Consider the following 25,345-nt stretch of genomic DNA (forward strand, 5'->3'; position numbering starts at 1 on the left):
CCCCCCAAAAAAGGGCAAAGCTTTTGCTTCTATTTAATAATGTTAAGGGAAAAGCCTGAGAGGGATATTGTACAAGGCGTACGAAAAGGGATTTTATAATACGAAGTACGTTGCTAATTTTGATTGCTTCTATTTTTAAAACAGGCCTGTTTCGACTGAACTGCCATCGGATTACCTGTAAATAAATGATATTTTTGGTATGACGGTTTTCACATCGATATGATGTAGGTGGTTATCTCAGTGTCTATTTGTTAATTTCGTTCGTTTGGTGTTATTGGAACAATAATGGTTGCTTATCTCCTTATCTGACTTACGGCTTTATGTAGTTATCAGATTGTATACTTTGTCAGCAATCTCGTGAAGGCTCATTTGACAGATAATCCACGGATACTGTATGGTTACAGGCAGTACTTTTCATCATTCCTGTTGCTGCGTATTAATCCTTGCAACTGTCATACTTTTTCTGTGCATGATACCTACATTTATGTATTTTCTTATAATTAATGCTCGTTTTTTAACTTTTGGTTTTGTTAACAAATTTTGGTAGTCCCATTATCTTAGTTAATACTTACTTTGATTATTATTTGCACGTCCAAAGGAAAGTAATTAGAAGACAAATAGACAGTGACAGACCAACCGACATCAAGTGGATGTCAAAAGCACCAGACGTATGTAAAAATGTATATTAACGAAATCCATTTAATAACTACCTATAAAATTAATGTGCCAGAGCTGTGTACCAATTACTTGTAAATAACCTGAGTTCAGCGGAAATTGGCCTATTGTATAAACATAAGCAATCAATGTCCTTAAAAGACATACTACTGAGAGAGTCCAGAAAACTATAAACTGAAAAGGTAAATTAACTGGGTGAATCGAAACTTACTAGAGAAGTAACTAGAAAAATTAGAAATCACAGCGCACTTAACCTCAGCTGTTTTGAAATACTGTAGCAAGCAGGGAGAGGGGAGTGATAAGATATAAGGCCAAAAAACCTGTCATCCAGGAAAAAAACGTTTTTTAATAAAAAATTATATTTCCCTTTTTTCCTTTTAAAGACGTGAACTTTAAGAATCACAGCAAACTGTGAAAACAAAAGCAAAAGATTTAATAACTGAAATTAGAGAACTTTGGGAGTGTATTTGGGAGCACTATATAGCGTGGACGTTCTATCTACACAATTTCAAATGGCACAGAATGAAATCCAGGCTCTACTAGAATAGAAAAAGAAGGTTTCCGCTTACACATTTTCCGATGAAAAAAAATACATCAATAGTAAACACATCAACTGAGTCCTGTAAACTCAGCAAATGAAAAGAAGGAATCGGTAGTCGTAGTATGTTGTTGTTGTTGTTGTGGTCTTCAGTCCTGAGACTGGTTTGATGCAGCTCTCCATGCTACCCTATCCTGTGCAGCTCTCCATACTGTTCAATCCTGTTCAAGCTGCTTCATCTACCAGTACCTACTGCAACCTACATCCTTCTGAATCTGCTTAGTGTATTCATCTCTTGGTCTCCCTCTACGATTTTTACCCTCCACGCTGCCCTCCAATGCTAAATTTGTGATCCCTCGATGCCTCAGAATATGTCCTACCGACCGGTTCCTTCTTCTCGTCAAGTTCTGCCACAAACTCCCCAATTCTATTCAGTACCTCCTCATTAGTTACGTGATCTACCCATCTAATCTTCAGCATTCTTCTGTAGCACCGCATTTCGAAAGCTTCTATTGCTTACACTGAAACAATAGGTATTATGTTGCTACAAAAGTTCGTAACATTTTTTGTTTTCATGTCGGTATAGCGGTTGCTGTGGGTTTCTTTATCGATTTTTAATTTGTTTTTAATTCACTGTTGCTATTTTTTTATATAGCCACCATGTCGTTTGTAGATACAAGTGGAACTGCGGACGCTAGAAAAGAGTGCCAAGTGGAGAAATAGGAACATTTCCAACATATTCTTCTGTTTCAGTTCAATAGAGCGTTGACGGCAGAGGAGGCAGCCAGACACATTTGCACCGCATATGGGGATAATGCCAATCGACAGAGCATGGCAAGAAAATGGTTCTCTCGGCTTGAGGAGGATCGTTCTGGCATTTGCGACTCTCCATGTTCAGGAAGAGCTTCGGGTTTGATGAAGATCGTTTAAACGCATTAATCCATAATGATCCAAGTCAGTGTAACTGATGAACCGACATGAGAGATGAACTGTGATCATTTCACCATTGAGCGATATTTGTAAGCAATGTGGGAAGTTCAAAAATAATATTATGAGAACCACAGGCTCAAAGTCAAAACGACTAAAATCTGCGGTTGACCATTTTGTATCCTGCCTGGAAGGCGGCACGCGAGTTGGAGCAGGTGCGGGAAAAATACGTCGGTGCTGCACGTAAGTAAAAGTGGTTAACTGGTGCAAAAGAACAGGTTAATACATGGTTGCATAATTTGCGATGAGGTGCGATGCTGAGAACCGTCGTATGTAGACCAAAACTGAAGCGAAGTGTCCCGGCTGTCTGCTCTTGATCAAATGGGTCGAATCTCGAGCGGAGCTCGTAGAGCTCCACAGCACCAGCCAGAGGCAACACCGACTCAAAGGAAGCCCTCGGCGCTTTTTGGTGACGTCACGTCAGCTAGGCACGGCGAACGCCAGGTCTGTTGCAGGCAGAAACGCCTGGGCGTGCTTATCACTATAAATCTCTTATTTTTGGACAAAATGTTTGGTATTGTTTTGGATTCTGCAGTTTTATTTAGATGAAAGATTTTCTTACTATCGTAAAGCTACAAATGAAGATCATAGTTCTGTATTACTGAATCCTGTCGAAACAAACGTAGATCAATATGAGAAGATGCTTTGTCCCATTGCATGCTTCCGAAATTTTACATTCAAGTAACTATATTTACTTGATCCATTTTGTTATCGAAACTTACCCCAACCCCCTTACAATTAACTAGTTTCTTATATTTATTTCTTTATTTTCGTTTGACATCATCACTGGAAATGTGAACTAATTTACATGTGTAAATATCCAACTGTTGTCAGTCATTAGATTTCAGTCGTTTTCAACGAAAGGAATTCTAAACAGGAAACGAAATAGCTTCATACATCGAAAATCCCGCTCAGCCTAAACTTTTTTAAACATGCACATTAGAAAAGATAAATATTCCGCTCTTGGAACTGAAAGGAGAAACTTTATAAGATAAAAAAAATTTATTTGATAAAACAGGTATCTCTCGTTTGCCTCTTCTTCTGTCCCCCACCCCCTCCCCCAACGTGTACAATCGCAAGATATTTCATTAACATTCAGTGCTCCTCACTCTATAGTCTACCAAGATACCGAAAGAAGAGCACCAATATATTCACAGTTTCTTGTAAAAGCAACCCATTACAAACGTAACTTCCTCAGATATACAAATAAGGTAAAGAAGCACCAGTTCTGTTGCTGCTGGACCATGAAGATGTTTTTGTACGCCAATCCTTAAAACAGGTGGAAATTTAAGTTCAGGAGTACACTATTTAAGAAGTCTAATGAACTGCAGAAATCTCTCAGAACGATGTGTGTTGGTCAACTACCGCCAATAGTTTCAGATTTTCCTGTGTCAGAGAAGGAGACACCACCATTGTGAGTATGGCTGCAACAGACCTGGCGTTCGCTGTGCCTAGCTGACGTGACGTCACCAACAAGCGCCGAGGCCTTCCTTTGAGACGGTGTTGCTAGAGGGCGCTGTCATCGGTGTCTGTCCTAGTGTCAACCTAAGAACTTTCATACACCGTGGCATCGTTGCTATCGATACCACAGACTATATGTGCAACTCTGCTTGCTCGTTGGCAATTGGCTCGTGAACAACGCCGACCATTCCTATCCTAACGAGAAATGGTGTCTTTACGCTAACACAAGGAAAGAAAGGAACGGTTGAGCCCAAACGAAGCAGCAGTTCGCCGTACAAAGATGTGGTGTAAGAGCGACGGTGTGGTGCACTAAGAATTGTTTCCCCGAGGTGTAACCATCGCTGCTGACATTTATTGTCAACTGAGACGTCTCGCACACGCAATCCAAGAACGACGACAATGAAAACCGTGTGAAGAGATGCTATTCCACGATAACTCCTGCCGGCATTCAGCTAGACTGAGAAGAAACGCTATACAGGAGTTGAGATGGGACGTTATTCCGCACTCACCTTACTCACCAATTCTTGCGTCCTCACATCTTCACGTTTTCCGCTCTCTATCGAACAAGCTTCGAAAAACTACACTACTGGCCATTAAAATTGCTACACCAAGGAGAAATGGAGATGATAAACGGGTGTTCGTTGGACAAATATACACTCCTGGAAATGGAAAAAAGAACACATTGACACCGGTGTGTCAGACCCACCATACTTGCTCCGGACACTGCGAGAGGGCTGTACAAGCAATGATCACACGCACGGCACAGCGGACACACCAGGAACCGCGGTGTTGGCCGTCGAATGGCGCTAGCTGCGCAGCATTTGTGCACCGCCGCCGTCAGTGTCAGCCAGTTTGCCGTGGCATACGGAGCTCCATCGCAGTCTTTAACACTGGTACCATGCCGCGACAGCGTGGACGTGAACCGTATGTGCAGTTGGCGGACTTTGAGCGAGGGCGTATAGTGGGCATGCGGGAGGCCGGGTGGACGTACCGCCGAATTGCTCAACACGTGGGGCGTGAGGTCTCCACAGTACATCGATGTTGTCGCCAGTGGTCGGCGGAAGGTGCACGTGCCCGTCGACCTGGGACCGGACCGCAGCGACGCACGGATGCACGCCAAGACCGTAGGATCCTACGCAGTGCCGTAGGGGACCGCACCGCCACTTCCCAGCAAATTAGGGACACTGTTGCACCTGGGGTATCGGCGAGGACCATTCGCAACCGTCTCCATGAAGCTGGCCTACGGTCCCGCACACCATTAGGCCGTCTTCCGCTCACGCCCCAACATCGTGCAGCCCGCCTCCAGTGGTGTCGCGACAGGCGTGAATGGAGGGACGAATGGAGACGTGTCGTCTTCAGCGATGAGAGTCGCTTCTGCCTTGGTGCCAATGATGGTCGTATGCGTGTTTGGCGCCGTGCAGGTGAGCGCCACAATGAGGACTGCATACGACCGAGGCACACAGGGCCAACACCCGGCATCATGGTGTGGGGAGCGATCTCCTACACTGGCCGTACACCACTGGTGATCGTCGAGGGGACACTGAATAGTGCACGGTACATCCAAACCGTCATCGAACCCATCGTTCTACCATTCCTAGACCGGCAAGGGAACTTGCTGTTCCAACAGGACTATTCACGTCCGCATGTATACCGTGCCACCCAACGTGCTCTAGAAGGTGTAAGTCAACTACCCTGGCCAGCAAGATCTCCGGATCTGTCCCCCATTGAGCATGTTTGGGACTGGATGAAGCGTCGTCTCACGCGGTCTGCACGTCCAGCACGAACGCTGGTCCAACTGAGGCGCCAGGTGGAAATGGCATGGCAAGCCGTTCCACAGGAACACATCCAGCATCCCTACGATCGTCTCCATGGGAGAATAGCAGCCTGCATTGCTGCGAAAGGTGGATATACACTGTACTAGTGCCGACATTGTGCATGCTCTGTTGCCTGTGTCTATGTGCCTGTGGTTCTGTCAGTGTGATCATGTGATGTATCTGACCCCAGGAATGTGTCAATAAAGTTTCCCCTTCCTGGGACAATGAATTCACAGTGTTCTTATTTCAATTTCCAGGAGTGTATTATACTACAACTGACTTGTGATTACATTTTCACGCAATTTGGATGCATAGATGCTGAGAAATCAGTATCCAGAACGACCATCTCTGGCCGTTATAACGGTCTTGATACGCCTGGGCATTGAGTACTGTGGCGTGCCAGTTGTTCGGCCACCATTGACCAGACGTTTTCAGTTGGTCAGAGATCTGGAGAATGTGCTGGTCAGGACTGGAGTCGAACATTTTCTGTATCCAGAAAGGCCCGTACAGTACCTGCAACATGCGGTCCTGCATTAACCTGCTGAAATGTAGAGTTTCGCAGGGATCGACTGTAGAGCCACGGGTCGTAACACATCTGAAATGTAACGTCCACTGTTGAAAATGCCGTCAATACGAACAAGAGGTGACGGAGACGTGTAACCAATGGCACCCCATAACATCACGCCGAGTGATACGCCAGTATGTCGATGGCGAATACACGCTTCCAATGTACGTTCACTGTGATGTCGCCAAACACGGATGCGACTATCATGAGGCTCTAAACAAAACCTGGATTCATCCGAAAAAATGACGTTTTGCCATTCGTGCATCCAGGTTCGTCGTTGACTACACCATCGCAGGCGCTCCTGTCTGTGATGCAGCGTCAAGGATAACTACAGCCATGGTCTCCGAGCCGATAGTCCATGCTGCTGCAAACATCGTCGAATTGTTCGTGCAGATGGTTGTTGTCTTGCAAACGTCCCCATGTGTTGACTCAAGGATCGAGACGTGGCTGCACGATTCGTTACAGTCATGCGGATAAGATGCCTGTCATCTCGACTGCTAGTGATACGAGGCCGTTGGGATCCTGCACGGCGTTCCGTATTACCCTCCTAAACCCACCGATTCTATATTCTGCTAACAGTCACTGGATCAGCAATGTCGCGATACGATAAACCGCAATCGCGATAGGCTACAATCCGACCTTTATCAAAGTCGGAAGCGTGATGGTACGTATTTCTCCTCCTTACACGAGGCATCACAACAACGTTTCACCAGGCAACGCCGGTCAACTGCTGTATGTGTATGAGAAATCGGTTGGAAACTTTCCTCATGTCAGCACGTTGTAGGTGTCGCCACCGGCGCCAACCTTGTGTGAATGCTCTGAAAAGCCAATCATTTGCATATCACAGCATCTTGTTCATGTCGGTTAAATTTCGCGTCTGTAGCACGTTATCTTCGTGGTGTAGCAATTTTAATGGCCAGTAGTGTACCTTTGCAGATGAAAATGCGCTCCGAACATGGGTCGAAGAGTTATTCGTTTCAAAACCACGTCATTTCTACAAACGCGGAATCGAAAAGGTGCACCAGCATTGCGAGACTACTATAAATAGTGAAGGACCATGTATTATTGATGACTAAAGTCCCTGTTACGTGTGTCAGTTGCGTTTATTGAACTTATGGAGTAACGCTAGTAACTTCTACATCTACATCTACATTGATACTCCGCAAGCCACCCAACGGTGTGTAGCGGAGGGCACCATCTCAATCCTGAGTACAAAATTACATCACGCAAAGGCAGCAAGAATGCTGAACAAAATTGACAGTGTCATGGACAGAAAGCTTCAGCAACGTAAGTTAGGCACCGGTAAACCTTTTAAGTAAACTCAGATTAACACAAACCTAAAAACACACAATCCAGATAAGCTAGTGGATAGCTTCGATTATTAGTATTGCTTGCACGCTGCTGTGCTCACCGAGCAAATCCAATGGGCCCCAATGCCTGTGATTCACTAACTCCATTTTGCCCGTAAATGCTGGAGCCATAAATAGCAGATTAAGTTTCGTGGCCGTTACCGACCAAATACGAACGACGTGATTCTCGGGCGTATGGTTTAATAGAAAAGCGCTATCCACTCTCTCGTAATAATATTCAAATCCAGCAATTTCTCAGAGCACTCATGTCCAACATGGCTGCCAGGTAATGCAGACCGCCGCTAACTCATCCCAGCAGAGCGCTCGGAAAGCAAACCGTTGTTTATCTACAAACAAAAATATTACTTACCGAAACAGCGTGCCGTTCGTATTCAATACCTGTACGTGAATAATAAGATAAAGAAAAATCTTTAGAACGTGAATAAGTATCGGCAAACATAATGCTATGCGATCTTTTTAATTTCCGTGCTGATGAGGTCATAAAAAACCGTGTTATACCGATGTAAGTTTCGCAATTTAACTTCTGACGACTGGGTCATAATAAAGACTGCTGTAAATGAAATATAGGCAGCAGCGCATAAACTTGGTAAGGTTCCTCCTACTTAGGGTACGAAAATTATCATAGGTAAAACTAATGTGAAAATTTATAGAGAATTAGAACCAAGTAGGGAAAAAATCTAATAAACGAACAAATTAGTTAATTTAAATATCTGAGGAATCTTATTAAGTATAAAAAAATCAGATGATGTTCGTTCCTAGATCATTTTAAGGATAGCTATATTGGAAGAGCATTAAATGTCGATTCAGCTACTGATATTATAAGGAAATGCGAAATAAACTGGGTGGATAATGGTAGACTTCTGGAAGGCAATAGCATCGCTAAAATGCTTTGCAATACGATCGCAGAGGAAAGCGGAATATCAGTCATCTTTTCAAAAGAGGGCATGAACAATTGTGAGGCGGAACAAAAACAAATCTAAACTTCCTGGCAGATTAAAACTGTGTGCCGGACCGAGAATCCAACTCGGGACCTTTGCCTTTCGCGGTCAAGTGCTCTACCTACTGAGCTACCCAAGCACGACTCACGCCCCGTCCTCACAGCTTTACGTCTGCCAGTACCTCGTCTCCTACCTTCCAAACTTTAAGGCAAAGGTCCCGAGTTCCAGTCTCGGTCCGGCACACAGTTTTAATCTGCCAGGAAGTTTCATATCAGCGCACACTCCGCTACCGAGTGAAAATCTCATTCTGGAAAAATAGATCTAATTCGTGAGGTACTTGGCAATAGAGATCAATGTTTACAAATGGATGGTGTTATTTAATGATCAATTCACATATGGCCAGCTTCCGAGCCTGGTTTTCTGGTTTCCGCTCCTACTGTTCTCTCTTTATTGAATACAACTTTTTGATCATGTTTGTATGCTGTGAATAGCTGAAATGCGTGCAAGTTTGAACTTTTCTTTTCAGTTCGCATAATCTGTTTGTGTTTGCGCTAAGGCGTTGTTGGATGCGTTTCCCATGATTGACCACGATTTTGCTATTCACTTCCGTATGCAGTAGTAAACCGTAGACAACTTTTTCTACATTACAGCTGTGGGTCATACTGCCCGAAACAAAACCAATAGTTTCTCATTAGAGTATCATATCGAATAAACTAAGGATCAATCAAAGCAAAATAATAACGATGAAACACTGCCAGAACGGATCTCGGAAAACAAAAAAACTGGTGAAAAATGTAGTGAGGCCGACCACGTCCTTCATTACGATACTGACCGTATACATAAAAGAAAATACATGCGTGTCCGAAGGAACTTCGCATCGTAATTCGGAATAATACAAGCACTGCAGTATTGTATTTACCCGCCGACACCGGACAGGCGACTTAAAAAAAAAAAGTCTCCTCTGTACCGGAATATACATAATGGATGTAAGAGTGCAGGTTTTAGACACATGGCTGACGACTTACGGAAGCTTGGGTGAAGCCCTGAGTCGTGCTTGCATAGCTACATGGCAAGGCGACCGCTCGCGATAAGCGGAAAATCCGGGTTCCAGTCCCGGTCCGGTACAAATTTTCATTGTCATTCTATTACGTAGTTGTTTGCCCATATTCACAACTGTGATTACTCTTCATGAGCTTATAGCTATTTTATCCTCTTTTATTCTCTTCACTGAGCGACTGGAATAACTAGCAGTTCGTGCAACCCTCTATAGCTCAATTTTTTACGAGATGTTCGCTTCCTTGTCTGCACCTGATGACAAAAATTTAATCGCATTGCAAATTATCACATGCCGCTATGGTGCCTGAAGACTGTGCTGCCGTGCTACGTACTGAAATGAGAGGTGCGAGAGCAACCCAATTACACAGGAACACTGATGTTGGTACGTGGTGTACCCTCCATGGGTGGATATGCGGGTGCCGACTCTGGCATCCAGTCACTCGTGCGGATGACGAACACCGTTCCGCGACACGTTATGCCACGCGCACTCGAACTGTTCACGTGGTTCTGTAAGAGTTGTTGGCTGACGAGTCGCTCGAGTCACTTCTCGTCCCAACATCTCCCAAACGTGCTCCGTTGGAGACATGTCCGGAGACAGTGCTGGACAGGGAAGTTACTGCCTTACAGAGCACGCTGAGCTTCAAGGGCATTGTGTGGGCGCGCATTATCCTGTTGGAACAACACATTACCTTCCTGTTGTGAGAAGGCAAAAGAACGGATGTAATAACATTCTGCATGTACCGAGCGCTGGTTAGTTTCCCCGCTATATACACCAAAGATGAAGAGTTGTAGCTTGTCACACCACAGACCAAAGGCGCGGGACGGGCCAGTGCGTATTGGACAAAGGCACTCCACGAGACAGCACTCACCAGGTCTGTGCTGTACATGCGAACGACCATCACTTGCCTGCTTCCATCGCTGAAGATGAAGGCACGCCATTCCATCTTTCTAGAGATCGTCTGATGGCAGCTGTCGAGCCGTTCACGTCGGTACTGTTGTGTGACTGGAAGCAGGGCTAGAGGCATGCGTACCCGTTGGCCCATGCTACTAACCAGTTCGTAATAGTCCGCGATGACACGTCTGGGCTCGCAAGCCATCTTATCTGCGCTGTGGTCACTTACAATACGATACTTGGGGGCGTTGCGTTGCGTGGACATGCAGAACGTCGTCTACGTGTGAGAATGTTCACGTGACCGCCGATACTACTAGCATCGTTGCACAGCAGACGCATTGCTTGGAAAGGGCCATCCAGCCAGTCGGAAGGCCACAGTTTGACCCCTTCCAAATTCGCTCAGTTGGCTCTAGGAAGCACGAGTACGTTTCTATGGCATGGTTGCCTGGTTGCTTCACACGTTTATGGCACAATGAGCCTTTTGGGTGTGAGAATTTCCTATTAAACGGTGGACACAGATGGTGCTCTGGTAGCTACGCCTCAACGCGGTCTGTTGGCAGGCGACGTTGAAACCGTTGGCAGTACACCTACTATCCCTTAGGTGGAAGCCTTAGTATCAAAATCGACGTCGTCTTTCAAGGTGTACTAACTTCCTTACGGCAATGTATTATTCCAAGCCGGCTGGTGTGGCCGACCGGTACTAGGCGCTTCAGTCTGGAACAGCGCTGCTACTACGGTCGCAGGTTCGAATCCTGCCTGGGGCATGGATGTGTGTGATGTCCTTAAGTTAGTTAGGTTTAAGTAGTTCTAATTTCTAGGGGACTGATGACCTCAGATGTTAAGCCCCGTAGTGCTCAGAGCCATTTGAGCCATATTATGGCAACTTAAATTGATAGCAATTGTAATTCCTAGGCATTCAGCAGAGGTTGAAAATGCCGCTTCAGTTGTAAAGTACTTTATTTTCACACGACCTGTTTCGGACTGTTATAAGCCCATCCTCAGGTGTCGTAGCTGTGCTGTGGTCCCCGAGGGACTTCCTGTTCTGCGCTCATAGGCAGCACACCGCGCCTGGTACACGCGGCGCCCGGGGACTACAGCACAGCTACGACACCTGAGGATGGGCTTATAACAGTCCGAAACCGGTCGTGTGAAAATAAAGTAATTTACAACTGAAGCGGTATTTTCAATCTCCGCTACAATATTCAGTTGTGGATGTTCTGCCAAGTGGATTGCCTAGGCATTTAGTAGAACTGACGACCTTTACATTCCTGTGATTTAAGGTGTAACAGAAAATTAACGACTTTCTTTTTGTACTCATAAGGATGCACTATCGTATCACTCCGCTCAATACACATTGAACCACCAAGCCACCATAATCTAATAGCAAGCAGAAAATTGTTGTCAGACGTAAATGAATTTCATTCGCTAACAGTACTCGTGTCTGACTTGCTATCTGTTCGTGTTGTTTATCGCCCAGCGCACAACCTGCGAGAGATGGAGGTGACCCAGACCAGCATATTAACGAAGAAAATTGTAAGACAATGGCTAGCCAGAGTACGGTTTATGAGTGGCTTCATTTAGATAAGTGCAGACTCGTTCCCAGTTTCCGCCTCATTAAACACGATGCATAAAAAGCTCAAATATGGTGGCGCAACTACATTACATTAACTCGATTCATAGACAGACGGCACGCAATACTTTAAGTCTTTCTACGCTAAGCTGTGTAATAAAACAGCGGACCTCTTATCATTGGACAATCATTGGGACGAGGCATCACATCTAGCTGGCAATACAGCTATATAAACGATGGAGAATGAAAGCCTTAAAGCATTGACCCCATACTGTGCTTCAATATTTCCCAGTACGACATAAAGGCGTCATAACGGCACGTCGTATGAAGCAGAATGTAGCTAGTCGTTAAGCCGACGATGAAAACAGCCACAAAGGCTATATGACGCTACGCCACCAGATGAAATGACGTAGTGGTATATTCATTGTTCCTATATTGGGCACTATTGCTTCGCAGAATAACACCCAGGACAAATTGTAAAACTTTCACAGCTTCTTTTATTACCTCTTTCACTCTTCAACTAGATCTGATAATTCCCACACCCGAAGATTTCCCTAGGCACGTTCACATTGAGCTGAAAGCGAAAGGACTTTTTCTCCTGTCCCATCTCTTTAAAAGTGACGAAATTAGTCTTATTAGGAATATTTAGTTGAGGCAAACATATATCGTCTTAGAATATTTTAGAAAGTAGAAAAAAGCCCACAAATAGAATTTTGTAACATGAAAGATAAGATTTGCGAGTCTTCAACGCTTTATTTGCTTTCTTTTTAAGGTTGCCAGTATACGAAGCTACAGTAGATACATAGCACTGAATAAGTACTGTAGAGTAATTATGTTGGGGTAAAACTAATAAAAATGGCTATGTTCTGTGCTTCTGATGCTGAAAACATGACGGAAATCATATTCTTCACATGTTCTGAGTATGTAAATCAAAGGGCAGATGTAAGCCATCGAATGAAAGAATCCCATTTAGCTTTGGTAAACCAGCTTGCTAACCGGCGACGATTGATATAGAATAGTTCGGGTACCGCGTGCGGTCGAAATTCGACCAACTGCGTCAGTGGACCTCATCTGTGATAACAAATGCCGTGTAATTTCGAAGTGTCTGAAATTTTAGCAGCAGAACTGATCCGTGGCAAATGCTGTGTTGTAGCTAAATGTATTCCAGAAATAATTATTTGATTTCTCTTTAACGGAATGGAGCCTTTGACACACTGTTGAAAAATAAATTTTGCGTTAAATGGCGGCATATTAACTTGTCCCCTTTTAACAATACAATCTGAAAGCCGTTGTATCACGTATAGTCACTTTAGACGCGATATGATTTGCATTACAAAAACCTGCACTGTGAATTCATCAAACCGCAATTACAGATCTCAAAATTATTTGAAATCATGTTCAGTGTCCATTTAAACGTATCTCTTACAACGATAGTAGTATTATCGATATCGACATCTGCATTATTCCTATTACCTTCTCTACGCAAAAATTCTCTCTGTAGCTCTTCCTCTTTCAGTCGGACCCGTTAATATTCTTCTTCGATGCATAGGAAAGAACAAAGATAGTTTCCTTCTAATACGGGACGTTGTGGCTACTCAGAATCAACATAATCAAAATTAGGAACACAGAATTAGTTCCGTTTACTCTTACACCAAAGTGAAAAAACGACGCTAATAAAAAAGAGTTTGCTGTCTCCGACGGCTTCGTTACTACGATTCGTTTTCCACTGTCGACGACAGCAACGACGTAGCAGGTGCAGTATACGCGTGTTACTGCAAATGAACTGTCCGCAACACTTGAACGTCGTCATCCCTAGGAATGCAACTGAACGAAAGATTCTTACTTTCATGTGTCGTTTCTACCACAGCACATGATCGTTATGAGTTGTAGTTGGTAGCAATGTCAGAGACAAAAGGAAAACTTTCTCATATATACACTCCTGGAAATGGAAAAAAGAACACAATGACACCGGTGTGTCAGACCCACCATACTTGCTCCGGACACTGCGAGAGGGCTGTACAAGCAATGATCACACGCACGGCACAGCGGACACACCAGGAACCGCGGTGTTGGCCGTCGAATGGCGCTAGCTGCGCAGCATTTGTGCACCGCCGCCGTCAGTGTCAGCCAGTTTGCCGTGGCATACGGAGCTCCATCGCAGTCTTTAACACTGGTACCATGCCGCGACAGCGTGGACGTGAACCGTATGTGCAGTTGACGGACTTTGAGCGAGGGCGTATAGTGGGCATGCGGGAGGCCGGGTGGACGTACCGCCGAATTGCTCAACACGTGGGGCGTGAGGTCTCCACAGTACATCGATGTTGTCGCCAGTGGTCGGCGGAAGGTGCACGTGCCCGTCGACCTGGGACCGGACCGCAGCGACGCACGGATGCACGCCAAGACCGTAGGATCCTACGCAGTGCCGTAGGGGACCGCACCGCCACTTCCCAGCAATTTAGGGACACTGTTGCTCCTGGGGTATCGGCGAGGACCATTCGCAACCGTCTCCATGAAGCTGGGCTACGGTCCCGCACACTGTTAGGCCGTCTTCCGCTCACGCCCCAACATCGTGCAGCCCGCCTCCAGTGGTGTCGCGACAGGCGTGAATGGAGGGACGAATGGAGACGTGTCGTCTTCAGCGATGAGAGTCGCTTCTGCCTTGGTGCCAATGATGGTCGTATGCGTGTTTGGCGCCGTGCAGGTGAGCGCCACGATCAGGACTGCATACGACCGAGGCACACAGGGCCAACACCCGACATCATGGTGTGGGGAGCGATCTCCTACACTGGCCGTACACCACTGGTGATCGTCGAGGGGACACTGAATATTGCACGGTACATCCAAATCGTCATCGAACCCATCGTTCTACCATTCCTAGACCGGCAAGGGAACTTGCTGTTCCAACAGGACAATGCACGTCCGCATGTATCCCGTGCCACACAACGTGCTCTAGAAGGTGTAAGTCAACTACCCTGGCCAGCAAGATCTCCGGATCTGTCCCCCATTGAGCATGTTTGGGACTGGATGAAGCGTCGTCTCACGCGGTCTGCACGTCCAGCACGAACGCTGGTCCAACTGAGGCGCCAGGTGGAAATGGCATGGCAAGCCGTTCCACAGGACTACATCCAGCATCTCTACGATCGTCTCCATGGGAGAATAGCAGCCTGCATTGCTGCGAAAGGTGGATAGACACTGTACTAGTGCCGACATTGTACATGCTCTGTTGCCTGTGTCTATGTGCCTGTGGTTCTGTCAGTGTGATCATGTGATGTATCTGACCCCAGGAATGTGTCAATAAAGTTTCCCCTTCCTGGAACAATGAATTCACGGTGTTCCTATTTCAATTTCCAGGAGTGTATATATATATGTATATAATTAATTTTAAAAATCGGTACTTCAGTTTTCGATGCTCACGTATTAATGTCCTTGTTGTGGTCTTCAGTCCAGAGACTGGTTTGATGCAGATCTGCATGCGTATTGATATTATGATCGAAAAACGAAACAGATTCATAATTATGAATGTCCACATTGCTATTACTTTCTCTAAGCAGAATTGTGTCTGTCTAGCTGTGCGTCTTTCACTCTGACCCGTCAGCTTTCTCCTTCTAGACATACCCTAAAAAAATGTACTTTTCACCTAATAACAGCAGTCGGAAGTCGAAGTTATTCAAAATGAAGAAATTAAAAATTAGGAACTTACTTCAAAATTTCTGGTAATGGCAGCGAATGACCACAATGTTCCTCTTATATAAAAGTAAGCGAAATAACGACACCAGTATATAATGTAATTTACAGACTTCGTTACTGCGATATGTTGATTTTCACTGCTGACGACACCACTGTTGTTGTTGCACTGTAGCTGCCCGGTATGCACGTCTTACTATAAATGAAACAAGTAAATATGAAAACATCTAGAATGTGATTCCACGAAATGTTGTTACTTTCGTGCGTCATTTGTACCACCGTACCTGATCGTTGCACAGGGCAGAGGTTAGGAGCTCTTCAACTTTAAATGTTCAGGTATTGCTGATTTTAATGCATGTTAGAGAATGTACCATCAGCGTCATGGATGTGATAGCTTATACTTCTTTTTCCACTCTTAACGGCCATATACACGTTAGTTTTTCTTTGTGCGCATGTATGGCAAAGTACATTTTGAACTATACAGAGATCATTGGTCCCGTTGTACAGTTAATATTAAAAGCCGCTATTTCAATTTCCACGTTTACATATTAATGTTATGATGATGGCTAATATTGCACAAGCTTATCATAGTGTGTAAACTTAACCTTTAGGTGACTCTTTTACTCTGATTATACTCCACCATTTAGTGCAAACATGATTGTAAAATTACAAACGTGTGAAGTTAGAACGTAGATATCTAGAGAAATGACTAAGACACTGAACTCGCACTGGGGACGAACGAGACGCGGTTCCTCGCCTGGTCATGCAGAGTCGAGATTGCTGCAGTTTCTCTAATGCCCACACGGCATCTGCTGTAAGGGGCACAAACAATCAAGGTTAAAAACTGGCGATAGAGACCTGGCAGCATCAGCGCGGCAGCACAAGGGCCTAGAAGTTCACTCTCTCCGACCTGACATGAGGGAAGTTTTAAAATGCGCCATGTTAGTTGCAGTTCGGCCATGATACATCTCGTGCCGCGGCACAGTCCGTATCCCACTCATTCTGGACAACTCAGATTTGGATTTTTTAACTTCGCCTTCTGCAAAACATAATATATTTATTTTGTTCCATTTTGCCACATGTTTTGACACCTGTGTGTCATGTTCCGTGGGTCTCAGTTTGTACTGCTGTGGTCTTCAGTCCGAAGACTGGTTTGATGTAGTTCTCCATGTGTAGTGTAACGACGTAAGTTTCTTATAAATGATTTTCTTTCGACATATGACCATGTGTAGACTTCGTCACCTACGTCAGTTACAACCCACTTCAAAATTATTTATATTCTTTTTAAATTGTCTCAGAATGGTTTTTGAACGAAACTGTAAAACATCATTTGAGTCGTATGCGCAGAATTACGTCACTCGGGCCAATTGGTTTGCGTAAACTTTTTCTATTTTAGATGTCGTTTGTTTCTCCTCAGAAATTATATTGATACAAGTTATCTGATTTAATCGATATTAGAAACACATTGAATAAACTTTTGAGATTCAAAGTCGCGCTGAACGCTGTCAACATTCAATAATCTTGTCAAATATATTATTAATTCATTCACATAATTCTTCATAAATAAATCCTCAGAACACGTATTTCATCTTTAGTAGCATCCACTAGTTTATTATCTTCCTACATACAGACGTGAACCTGAGCCTTGACAAGATAGGACTAACATTTTCAATAAGATTAAACTCTCTATGACGTCATCGTTGTACAAAACATTACAAATTATTCACTTTCAACTTTTAGAAGCACGACGCAACAAATCGGCTTCAGAATCTTCTGTTGCTCTTTGGCGGGTCGCCGCGACGTATAGTGGCCAGCAATATTCTCTCTGGTCCCGGCAGCGAAGATGCTGTCTCCGTTCGTTGCGCCGCCCTCTCCGTACATGAAACATAAAAAATAAATACAAAAACTTTAGACAATTCACACCCATTACAAATATTACAAAAAATACATAAACAAAACTAAATTAAACTTATATTCACCTGCCAACTGGGCTGACACTGGTGGATGGGTGACGCTTCAATTTCGCGTCCCACTACATACCCCACCCACAAGCTCAGTTTGTCAGGTTTTAACCGAAAATAAAACTTTTTCTATATACAATATTTAACTGTTAATACACTTTCCTCACATTTTACGTAATCTAGAGTTCTTGCTCTTAGATAGATTTAATCCTTTTACTACGATATTGTTGTGACTATTTGTCAGTTACTCTTAATTGTGCTGTTATGGTAATTCATAACCGAATATATGGAGATTACTCCTTTTCATTTAATAGTTGCTAGTAAATACTAATTTAGTACGTTCTTTAACGTTGTTACATTAGGACAGAGCGCTCAAATTGTGATAGGTTAGTTTCAGTTTTATTCATTTACTAGAGTTACTCTTTCCAAAAATGTATATTACTAATAAGTTTCTCACAATAACTAATAGTACTATTTACTTTACGTCATTCTTTTCCCTAATGCCCTATTTATGCCTGAGGTCAAGAAGAAATCAAGCAAAGCTTTCTTTAGAATCTCGGCACAGCTTTCTTTACCTTCGGACACCCTGTTGGGTAATGGCAATTTATTTAGGAGAAGCAAGCGAGAGAGCCCCGTTTGGTGTGTTCTATATTAACACTATTACAAATCTCTATTAAAGGCACACTGCTATGTTCTCGTGAGCCATATAGCTCTGGACGCCCATGGTCCCTAAAATTATTAACCATCCCCTTTGGTTCCTACTATCCGAGTAAATATAAAATATACAAAATTCCTTCTGACCTAATAACAAAATTTCTTCCATATAAATCCCCTTTTAGTTATCTTTCTCCTTTTGAAGTACCGGTAGATTATTGTAGATCACTTGTTTAAACTTTCTGTTATTTCTTTAAAATAACACGTAACTATCACGAAAAACTTCACATGAATTGAGAGGCAGCCACATGCCTTGCTCATACTGTGGCATCACGCAGTCAGGCCTGCAAGATGAGTGGTCTGCCAAGCGAGTGGATTCATTCTTATTTATCGAGTAACATGAACTCTCGTACTCACAATTGAGTTACAAATTATCCTCCTGTATGAATAATACGCAAAGGAAACTGACATCTGACTATCAGTAATTTACAGAACTCTGTTCACTACGCACTGACAATACCACATTTTCCCTTTTTTTTTTTTATTTAACGGCTTTTATCAACACGTGGCCATCACACTGAGTATGAGTGGCGCACACATTATAAATTCTGGATATCATGGCAACATACAATTCGAAGGAAAAGGCCACCAATCTTTTTCTTTTAGCTATCTTATTTATTCCGATAAATTCTATAACCTAAACACACAAATTCTATAACCTACAACAATAACACATGAGAAATTCTGCCCAGTGGGCATGGCTTTACATTGGTGATTCTCTACCTTATGGTCTCGTAATTATTTAACGCTACTGTGCACTTTCTGGATAGAATGGTGGATCTTTTGCTATATCTCACACTTCGACTCTCACAACCATCATCACGAAGCTTTCCTCCAGACCGAGCAGTACAAAAGGAACACGCATAACCCACTACCTCTGAAACTACCTTGCTACTCTCCCATGCAAACCACACATACCCAAATTACACGACATACACCACCCTACAACATGGAATACAACACAATAAATAGTCACAACACTATCACTTTCAGCTTTCCCACTTCAATTAGTATTTATCCCAGTTTCACACGACACTGCCCCACTTCGTAATTCTTCTTTCCTACTATGAACTCTGGAGATATATGCACATCTTCCTGTGCAATGCAAGCCAAGTGGCATTGCTGGATAGACGGCTGACTCACCTTGTTTCTCTCTCAGAGTGTTATAGTTTGAATCAAGCGTCACACGGAAACATATCTCGCAAAGTAATATTAAGAACATATTCATCACACACACGAGTCCTCAACTGATACCATGGACGAGTACTTCTCTTTACCCTTTGTCTCATACACAGATTGAGACTCACACAGTACTCACACATATCTCGCAAAGTAATATTAAGAACATATTCATCACACACACGAGTCCTCAACTGATACCATGGACGAGTACTTCTCTTTATCCTTTGTCTCATACACAGATTGAGACTCACGCAGTACTCACCACGTGGAAGTACTCGCCTCTAATTTCAAGTCCTGCACACGCTATTTCTTAAATATTTCAACTTATAGTACACACGCTAGTAATTCAGCTTAACTTAAGCACACGGAAGTATTTCAACTTATTGCTACACGTGGTTTCATTGTGACCATTGGTCACTTCCGAAGATTACTACGATCCCATTAATATTACCTGCCTGACATTTAATTCTCCCCACAAAAGTTCCTGAAATAGAGAAATTATTATTTCAAACTACTCTTAAATATTCCACATGCATAGCATGTCTCCACTCTTTTGTCTTTATGGAGCACAACCTAGACAGGTCTTAACAGCACAAGATCCAGCGGCAGAGTGCTGAAACATGGCCGTTCTTCAGGTCATCTCGCACCTCTGTCGAGGTGGGGGAAGACCATGCTACCGTATTGCTCAGCCACATTTCAGGCGCTCAAAGCTCCGGTAAGTTTCATCTCTTTTGTTCCACCAAAGGTGGCTAAAGGATCGTCTCAAAGATGATCATATATTCACATTCACTATCTGCGGTTAGCAGACGACCATACATTCATTCATTTCACAGATCTCACCAAACTGGATGTAGGGATTTATTTTGTGGGAGTGCACATGTGATCAATTAAATAAATAAATTGTCATTCTTTCCCACACTGGTATCCGGCTTCGCTGTATTAATTGAAATTGAGTTATTATTAGAAAAAAATGTGTTGTTCTGACAAAAATAATGAACTATGTTGTATCTATTTTCAATGTCGGGCAGTACTGTACCCTTTCAGAATAAACTATGAACGCTCTTCCGTATGTAACATATACTAAATATTAACTTATTTAGGAATGAAGGGTTTCATTTGATCGGCATTATATAATCCTTTAATAACAACTGATGAAGGTTCCATAAGAAGTAACGCTTTGGGATGTACAGTCTTATGTACAACATATGGACCTTCAAAGATAAAGGAGAATTTTTTACTTTCCTTATTGATCTTCGAACTTTTAGGATGAGATCGTACTAATACACGATCTCCTTTTCTCGTTCGGATGGATAATTTGTAGAATAACATTTTTCTTTCCTTTACATAATACGGTAACCTACTAATTAGGACTCGTATTAGATGACTTTCAATAATTGGTTCTCCAATTAATTTAGCACGGTTTAAATGCCATTCGAAATAATTCCTATAACCTCTCCACCGTTTAGAATATGGAGGAGGGTCTAACAGTTCTAAAGTTAAGTGTTGTTGTTTTCCTCTTGACCAATAATTTCGTTTAAACTGCTTAACAAAATCACCCCAGTCCCTAAATTCAGTTCTATGCAGTACTGCCCATTCCGCAGCTTCTGCTTCTAAATGTCCTATTACAAATTGAATCCGTTTTTCATTACTCCATTTAGGAGATAATGAAGTTTCAAAAGCTTTTATAAAGATTATAGGGTGAAGTTCGCCTCTGGGTTTGAATACAGGAAATCGACTTGCTACATTTGAATTTGTCGTTATATCATCCAAACATTCTGTGAGAGACATAGTTGGATTTTGTTTAGATTGCAGAGACGGAGTTGCGTCGGATTTGCTTGCCATGATTTCTTTATTTGTATTGTTGTCGTCAAAGCTAGCAAACACGATGCGACTTTTGTCTCTGATTACGTTATTACTTCTACTACTTGAAATGTTTTCATTATTATCTAATTCCGATAACCGTTTAGTAATTTCCTGTATTCTCATTTCTGTATTGGATACGCGGTTAGCTAATATCGATCCTTCACTGTGTTCACGATGTGAACGCTCTGTACCTTCGTCAATGTTATTATCTTTGGCAGTCTCAAGGTTACTGCATATTTCAGTAATTAAAAATGTCATGTTTTCTATTTCGGTATGATCTTTTTCTACTCGATGAGTTAATGTCTCTAATTCTACATTATCTATTGAAGAAATCTCTACAGGTTTGGTAGAGACCTCTTTAATAGATTCTAATAATTCTCTACGAACAGTTTCTGTTTGCATAGAAAATTCATCTCGTAACTTATCGTTATTTTTCTCTATTTCATTTACAACTAAGACATTGACATTATCCAGTCTCTTGGTTAAGTCAGTAATATCCTTTCGCATGCGAGCTTTTTCCTCACGCGATTCCTGGATATGTTCATCTAACCTTTTACAATTATCAGCAATCTTATTACTAAGTCCTACTAGTTTTTCCTGCATTGCAACTTTAGAAGCCTCTATTTTATCACTTAATTCTCTACTGGTTTCATTAAGATATTCCTGTAACCTGTCTGTAGAATTTTTAGTTCCCCTTTTAATCTAGCAGTAGATTCCTCGTTAGACTGTTTTAATTCCTGTTTTAGTTCCTCTTTTAATCTAGCAGTAGATTCTTCGTTAGATTGTTTCAATTTAGCGATCGCCCTAAAAAGGGATCTCATGCTCCTATCGGACATAGATTGCTCTTCGTCTGACATTTCACTTCCCGACATTATTGTAAGATATTAACTAGTTACACACGCAGACTTGTAATCAACAATCCTGTAAAAGCACACTCCCTATGTACAAACTCCACTTCCAACTTGAAACAGACTCACCGGACACTAATATTGTAATTTGTAGTTCTCGATGATCAGTGTGCTGCAATGAGATGCAGATGTAACAGCCGTCGATGCAGCCGCTGAGATGCTGCGACCCCGCTTCCGAAACCGGCAGGACGCTGAGTCGAACACCGGAGACGTCACTGGCTGCAACCACGCCCGGCCCACAGTTGACAAGCGAAACCCTCAGCAACACCTCTAATACCAGCCGGAGGAACGCCCCCCAGCTGACGTACTGGGCCTGTTAGTTTAGGGAGAAAAGGTTGTCGGGGTTTGCAGCGTTCAACTGCTGCCCAACACATGCGCCTTCTCGTAGAATAACTGCGTAACCGTACTGCTTGGCTGCGCTCCGTCAGCTGCCCACACCCGCGAAGTCGCCGCTGGCTGGTAAAGGCTCCACGAAGACTCTCGTTGACTTCCGAAGGACTCTTGATGTTTTAATTGTTTCGTACCTGTGTGTCTTAGTTGCACACAAGTCCTGTTTTTAAGGTCGCCACGGTGTAGTGTAACGACGTAAGTTTCTTATAAACGATTTTCTTTCGACATATGACCATGTGTAGACTTCGTCACCTACGTCAGTTACAACCCACTTCAAAATTATTTATATTCTTTTTAAATTGTCTCAGAATGGTTCTTGAACGAAACTGTAAAACATCATTTGAGTCGTATGCGCAGAATTACGTCACTCGGGCCAATTGGTTTGTGTAAACTTTTTCAATTTTAGATGTCATTTGTTTCTCCTCAGAAATTATATTGATACACGTTATCTAATTTAATCGACATTAGAACCACATTGAATAAACTTTTGAGATTCAAAGTCGCGCTGAACGCTGTCAAAATTCAATAATCTTGTCAAATATATTATTAATTCATTCACATAATTCTTCATAAATAAATCCTCGGAACACGTATTTCAACTCTAGTAGCATCCACTAGTTTATTATCTTCCTACATATAGACGTGAACCTGAGCCTTGACAAGATAGGACTAACATTTTCAATAAGATTAAACTCTCTATGACGTCATTGTTGTACAAAACATTACAAATTATTCATTCTCAATTTTTAGAAGCACGACGCTACAAATCGGTTTCAGAATCTTCTGTTGCTCTTTGGCTGTCGACCCAAGACGTATAGTGGCCAGCAATTTTCTCTCTGGTCCCGGCAGCGAAGATGCTGTCTCCGTTCGTTGCGCCGCCCTCTCCGTACATGAAACATAAAAAATAAATACAAAAACTTTAGACAATTCACACCCATTACAAATATTACAAAAAATACATAAACAAAACTAAATTAAACTTATATTCACCTGCAAACTGGGCTGATACTGGTGGATGGGTGACGCTTCAATTTCGCGTCCCACTACACATGTTACTCTATTTCCTTCACCTCCGAATAACTACTGAAGCCTATATGCTTGAATCTGCTTACTGTATTCTTATATTGACCTCCCTCTTCCTTTTTTAAACCCATCCCCCTCCCGCGCGTGCCCACCACCACTTCCTTCAAGTACTAAATTGGTGAGCCCTTGGTGTCTCACAATGTATCCTGTCAACTGAACCGATCCCTTCTTTTAGTGAAGTTGTGCCACAAACTTCTTCTCTTCCCAATTCTATTCATTATTGCCTCAATGGTTACATGATCAAACCATCTAAGCTTCAGCATCCTTGTGCGGCACCACATTTCAAATGTTTCCACTCTTTTGATCTGAACTGTTCATCGTTCACGTTTCACTTCCATAGAAGGCTACACTTCAAATACCTTCAGAAAATACTTCATAACACTCAAATATACATTCGATGTTAACAAATTTCTCTTTTTCACAAATTCTCGACATTTCCAGTCTACATTTTATATCCGCTCTACTTCTGCCGTCAGCAGTTACTCAACTACCCAGTTACCAAGACTTATCTACTTTTTTTCGTTTCTCAATCTAATTCCCTCAAAGTCACCTTATTTAATTCGACTGCATTCAATTAACCCTCCTCCTGATTTTATTGATGTTCATCTTATCTCCTCTTTTCAAGGCAAAGTTCAATCCATTTAGCTGCTGTTCCAACTACTTTCCTGTCTCGGACAGAATTACAATATCATCGGCAAAGCTCAAAGTTTTTATTTCTCCTCCCTTCATATGCTTTCGTTTTTGCTTGCTCAATGTACAGGTTGGATAACATTGGGAATAAGCTACAACCGCGTGTCACTTCCTTCTCAATAACTGCTTCTCTTTCATGCCCCTCATTCGGTCTCCTGTTGTCATGTGTAAATAAAAATTTGCTGACATCAGGATATGATTTTCTTGAAAGAAGATTCCTGCGGAATTGGTCGGATCTTGCGTGGTCCCATGTATTTTCTTCTAAGGCAATGCAGCTACTGTTTAACACTTTTATGTGATGGTAACGATGTTACTAAGTCGTAGCTTCGATTGAGGAGCAGTCCTACTCCCTCACCCTAAACTGATGAAACTGTAGTATCTTTCCTCTTGAACCCATTTTTGGACTTACAAAATGTTTTTGCACTTCATTTGCTGCTTCATCTGGAACACAAGGAAGGCTACCTTCGGCTAAAACTGTTATTTGAAGTGGATAGTCTTCCTTTCCATTTATTCTTTTAACGTTCACACAGTCCAGTAAGTTACGCCGTAGAGTCCACTACATCCTAATGCTCGTTGTAAATGAATAAAGGCTTACCTCCGGTGGCCTAATTAAACTTCATTTTCGCAGCACTTAAAACAGAGATCAACTGCTGTACTGAACTCTGTGAGAAAGCCAAGCACCACAGCCGTCTGTCAATGGACTGGTGTGCTGGCAGAAAGTGACCTTTCCCAGTAGTAAGTCGCCGGTATCGACGGACAGGGCGGTATATCCTACATCTGGAACATGCTGTTCCGAGATCCACTGCCTGAAGTGTCCTGGGCTCCGTAGGCACGTCAACACATTCCATCTCTGCACCAATGTCACTCGGTACAAATGCCACAAACTCTTTTATAGCCGTAACTCTACGGTTATTTGGAAAATTTTTATTGGATTCGACATCGCCTGAATTTTTGACTATTTTTATTTCCTGCAAACTGTACAGTAGTGATTACAGCTTGCAAAT

The sequence above is a fragment of the Schistocerca piceifrons genome, chromosome 2 (genome assembly GCF_021461385.2).
Source record: "Schistocerca piceifrons isolate TAMUIC-IGC-003096 chromosome 2, iqSchPice1.1, whole genome shotgun sequence".
NCBI classification, from domain to species: domain Eukaryota; kingdom Metazoa; phylum Arthropoda; class Insecta; order Orthoptera; family Acrididae; genus Schistocerca; species Schistocerca piceifrons.